Genomic DNA, 5,779 nt, shown 5'->3' on the forward strand with positions numbered 1-5,779 from the left:
ACGAGGGCGGCTCTCTGTGCGCCATGCCATTCAGGTAACCAGTGGTAATTAAAGACAAGGAAGAAATATCTGTTGAAGGTTGTTCAGAGCGCAGTGGAGGCAGAGCAGAGCAGAATGCATGGGTACTTCAGGGTGAGGCCTAATTTCCTCCTGAGCAAATCAATAAAACCATTTCATCCTGGTTGCTATGGAACAACTTATACTAAAACACAATGAACATTACCTTGGGGAAATTGGCACCAGAAATAATCTCACTGCTGAGATTTTGAACAATGCCTTGTTGCTTCATTTGGAAATCAAAGAGGCTGAGCGTTGTCAAGGACATAATGTTTTGTTCTATCCTCAGAGGTGTTTCTATCCAGTTTTATTACTGTAGCGACAAGGTCCAAAGTCAAATTACTTCCTTGTACCGCAGCACTAAAATTTACACTTCTCACTACAGGAGCTAACCAAACATAATGGCAACAATCATAAAAAAAGAGCTTGATTACAAGTCTCTGATTTTAATACCAGTGGGAATCTGTGCCCTCTTCCATGTGTTGCTCCCCAAAGAAATATGAGCATAAAAAGAATATCATTAGCATGGTCCTCCTGCAGAATAATCAATTAATGTTTTGATGTCCAGAGGTCTGAAAAGGTTATTCATCACTACCCAACAAGATTTCAGTGTAATACATCAGAGGGATAACTAACTGAGTCATTGAGATATAGTATCTTTCTACAGCCGGCAAGTTTGTTCACATCACTGTCGCTCCCATCTAAATATCCATACTAGGTTTCAGCAGCCCTCCCCGTTACTACAGTGGTGAGAGGTCCTACACTGACGGGGTGACAAGAATTGATGTGTGTGTCTCTGACAGGTCAAAGAGGTCACACTTTAAAGTGAAAGAGACGAAAGCTTGAGCAGCGAGTTCAGGCAGCAGAGTGACGACGTTATTGACATGGAGCGACCGGTGGCAGCCATACATTCTGAGCTCTGGACGAGGGGCTTTATGGTGAAGTGTCAGCACACGAGGGGGGCCGATGCAGAATGCCACCTCATTGCAGCTGTGGCTCAATTCAAAGTTTGTCACTCAGTCCGTTTCTTTTTGCCAAATCAAGAAGAAAACTTGTGAACAACATCCACTGTATGATAAACTGCAGGGACATATCGTTTTTAATGCTTTACTTCATATAAAGCTTTTGGAAAACACAACAACATAACCTAAATGATCTACTTTTCAAATAAACAACACAGCAGAATACTTAGTTTCTATTTTTACATGATTGCCAGCTTTAATGAAGTCCAAACCAGACGAGACAGAATGATCCAGTCCTTCAGTAATTCAGAGAACACATTTATTCTCCACCTTCTTTTGGCTATGAATGAATAGCAGCAAAAGAGGGGGGATTGCACCAGCCTGCCAACCGACTCAAATAGACAAACAGTAGGACGTGCGCTCCCTGCCAGACAAGCCGCCATCACGGCAACTGTTGCCACAGCACATAGCTGCCAGCCCACGTTTGATTAGCGAGTCTCTTGGACATGATTGGCTACAGTATGAATGGCGAGGAAAAGAAGGGTCTTAAATGTTGAGTAATTAACCTCTTCACTTGTGCATATTCCACTTCAGACATCACAACTACTGACAGCCTCCTGTCAGCAACCTGCACAAATCAAGCTCTAATCTGGGAGACAGAGAGGGAGTACAAAGACAGCGCTTGGGCTGTCACCACTGTGGTGCATCTCAAAGTGTCTGATGAGACAATACACTGTATCGCTGTGTTGACAATGAAGGGACCCCTCACTGTCTCAATGGAAATGTGCAAGGAAGAAAAAAAATCTTTCGCAATTATAATCATTGTCATCTACATGTGTAAATGAAAACAACACACTACCAAAAGGTGCGAGTGTGGTTCCGACAAAAGCACCAAGGATAGAATAAGGTTTTGTCTGATTGGTGGATTAACCCAGATGTTGGACTGTGACAGACTGAATATATATTTTTAGTCATGGTTAGGATGCAAACGGAATGAAATACAAAATGATAATACAATGAGGGAAACTGCAATAAAAACAAGAAAAAAAAAACTTGTTTTGCAGGACATATCAAAATAGATACCAGCAGACAGTGGTGCTGAATGTTCAATAAGTTCTTAACATTTTTCCTTTTAAAAGATCACACTAATACAAGTTGAAATTTCCATGTAATTAAACTATTTCACATTATCATACAGCTACATTTACAGCTGCACTACTTATCTGCCAATTTGTTATACACAAATCCAGCCATTTGAGGCCTGCAGACTACGCACGCTACCGTTTGGTGTTGCCAATTCCAAAGTAAGCAAACAAATCAAAAGAGTCTGTTTTCCTATGTTACTACTTTAGAAGGATTTCTCACACTTGATGGTTGGTTTGTATGTAGACGGAAGTGAGTTTTCACAGAGAGACTGCTTGATCTCAAGTAGAAAGGTTTCTGAGAAAGCAATCAGAGCTGGAAAAAACACACATTCTTCAACAAGACGCAAATGATTCTTCTGGACATAAAATAAGAAAAAACACAAGTCTGCTCGCCAACAAGAACAGGAAATTCAATTCATCTTATTAGTCGCATATAACAGAGATACCTGTGACCACTTTAACCCTAGGATTTTCTAAGTAACAGTTTATCCATGAAGAGATGGAGGATGCAGTGCTCTTGCCATTTAAACATGCTGATTTTCTGACCAAAAAGAGATTGGATGAAAGATACATAACCTGACAATCATTGAATTTGACAAGAATTCATCCTGGCAGAAAATGATCACCCTGTTAAATGTGTCCTGCAATCATGCAAGTGGCTCTCACAGCCGTTAAAATGTAATTGTGGAAATCTGTTGATTACACCAAATGTATGGTTTTACTAATAAAGTGTTATTGGAGAACCATTTAGAAGACATCTGAAGAGGGGATTTACTTACAGGTTGATAAAAGAATTAAATGATAAATGTTCCCATGGAAGATAAGATTTCATGATGATTGCAATGAGTAAGATATACTTCATACTTAACGTGTGAATGCAGTTATTTTAATTAAGCATTCACATCCAACAACCATCACAAGCCTTCAAACCTACATCCACAAGATTGCACGTCTTTCTGTACAGTTTGTTAGTTTGACCTCTGATCCCCACATTAAACGCAGTAAAGACCCGTCAACACAAGGCTTTTGCCTGTCCTTGGGCTCAGTGGAGTAGGGAGCCACCATGTAGCCCTGGTTCTTCTGTCCACCAGATGGTTGCTGCTGGGAGCCAGCTAAGAGCCTGTCTGGTGGCCACTGAAACTTAAACGTGGAGGGGGCTGTCGGTTATGAAGAAACGTCTTCAGACAGACTAATTAAAAGGGTCTTTTTCATCACGCATGCCCATCTGTTAAGAGAGCGCAACCTGATGGAATGGCTGGCTATCCAGCTTCACTGTGCAATTAACAGCAATATCTGAGTGAGCACTTTTTCTGGAATTAAATTATTTAGCTTCCACTATGGGAATAATGAATTCTTTTATGGTCAGTGATCTCCTGAGTGCAATTTGTAGATCTTTAAAAGAGCTGAAACCTTTAAAATAAAAAATAAAAAGCCAAAGACCCGCACAGAGCACTAAATCATTAACCTGACTGTATGGTGTAACCTGCCTAACAATTGATGTAATCAAGGACTGTACATGTATTTTTTCTGCTCAATTGTGTACAACCTTTTTTAAATCCATGAATATTCATTGCACATTAACTCCTCACATCAGTATTCTAAAAGCATTTTAAAAACAGTATCTAAACAAAGCCTTTATGTAAATCTGTGGTTATCTACAAGCAATCTGGACCGAGGGACCAGAAGACCAGAGATAAAAGAAGGTCAGTGCATGTGGTGTAGAAAGTAGTACTCATCATTCTTTGACAAGGTCAGTGCATCATGTACTGATCCAACATGATGATCCAGTGACTGTTGCATGAATAACTAAGTTTCTGAGTCACAGACTGTAGTCAGCTCTGGTCAGGCACTGTAGTGATGGAGAAAATGACATCAGCATAAAAAATGTAACACTTCAGCTTTGCAAAAATATGCAACATCCACCACTACTGAGACTTATTCCTCTACCACCATTTCAGACTGCATAATTAAGTGGACGACGCTGCCAGCTCATTGTCAGACAGCATCAGAGACTGTGTGGGTGTGTGCGCATCTTCATCTCCTGGATACTCATTACCTTGCCAGCTCGCGGGTCAACACAACAGGCCGTTTGAACTCATGACCCACATCCTGCTGCTCATTACTGTCGAAACCGTATAAACTGAACGAGGACTCAGGGAGACCAGCAATGGTAATACAAGGGAGATTATCGACATAACAATTTGCACCAATATGCTAAATTATTAGCTCTATATTTTCTACATCATAACAACAATGTTTCCTAGTTCCCATGCCTCTCTGCGCTAATGCTTTGCTAAATTACACAGAGTAAACAAGGTTAAATCTTCAGTGATATCATTTCAAGTTGTCTCTAAGAGGCTAATTAATTCTCACACTATGGATTACTTTGGTTTGATTTAGTGCTTGTAACGTTATCTCAGTTCAGTGGCATGTTGTTGGACTTGTATTGCCACTCATCCTGAAAGAATTTACAGTACTGTATAGGGGGAAAGCCTTCAGGACTATATGGCGTTTAAAAGGTTTCTATCTTGGTGCAAAACTCCCTACACATGCAATCTGTTTTGGGGGTAGAGAAGTCAATAGTTACGACCCCCCTGAAGCACGACCAAAGACTGTGTGTGTGAAGCTTACATCTTGCCTTGCCTCTGATAATTTAAAGACTTTTCTGCACGCCAGCTTGTTTTAATTACTTAGAATAAGTGGCAGCATTTGGTCAGGTTTATAGGTCTTCTTCAAAGAGCAAGCTTGGTTTAGACAGGCCAATCTGTGGGGCTGTAGAGCTGTAAATCCAAAACCAAGCAACTGCTACCACAAACAATGCCCCGGGCAGATGCAGGCTGCCTAACAGGGGTTGAGCAAGAGGGTTCATACAGCTTACTTTCCTTTCCTTTGAACATAGTCGACATTCAGTCTAATTAGAGGACACAAGGTCATCTAAACTGACCATAGAAATTTGGTAACAAATGAAATCTTCTTGGACAGTATAAAAGGCTTTTTTAAAGTGTCAAATACAACATTGTTGTAGAGAGATAGTCTGATTCAATTTGACAGGAAAAGGCATTTTAAAACAGTACTGACACTGGAATACAACGAGACAATAATGGAAACAAAGACAAGACATGAAGCAAAGCAAAGATATCAAATGGACCTAGAATTGGGTTGGACTGGGGCCGGATTTAGATAGAACCTCTCTCTCCCCGAAAGGAGGAGATTTCCGGCAAAGGGTCAGTTCTGGGTTGGAGCGAAGGACGGGAGGGGCAGACTCTTGACTTCTCGGTGAACTCATTGCTATTCGCATACAACACCCAACTCCCTGCTAATGATGAGAGCCCTGAGGCAAAGTGGGCTGGGATACATGGGGCTGACTGCTCAGCAGCCATCAGACGTCTGCAGCAGCCCTGGCCAGCTGTTTCCACTCCACACACTGACTTCCTAAGAGCAACAAGGTACAGTCTGAGCTGTCAAGAGACTGACTCTTGAGTGATTTGTCAAAGGGCTTTAACTGACTGCCAAATCACTACAGGCTGAAGATGAACTAAATACTAGCAACAAATGGATACAACACACATTTAAATTTGACCTACATCTACCTATCTGCACCTATTTATTGATTAC

This window comes from Trachurus trachurus (assembly GCF_905171665.1).
Source record: "Trachurus trachurus genome assembly, chromosome: 22".
Lineage (NCBI taxonomy): Eukaryota > Metazoa > Chordata > Actinopteri > Carangiformes > Carangidae > Trachurus > Trachurus trachurus.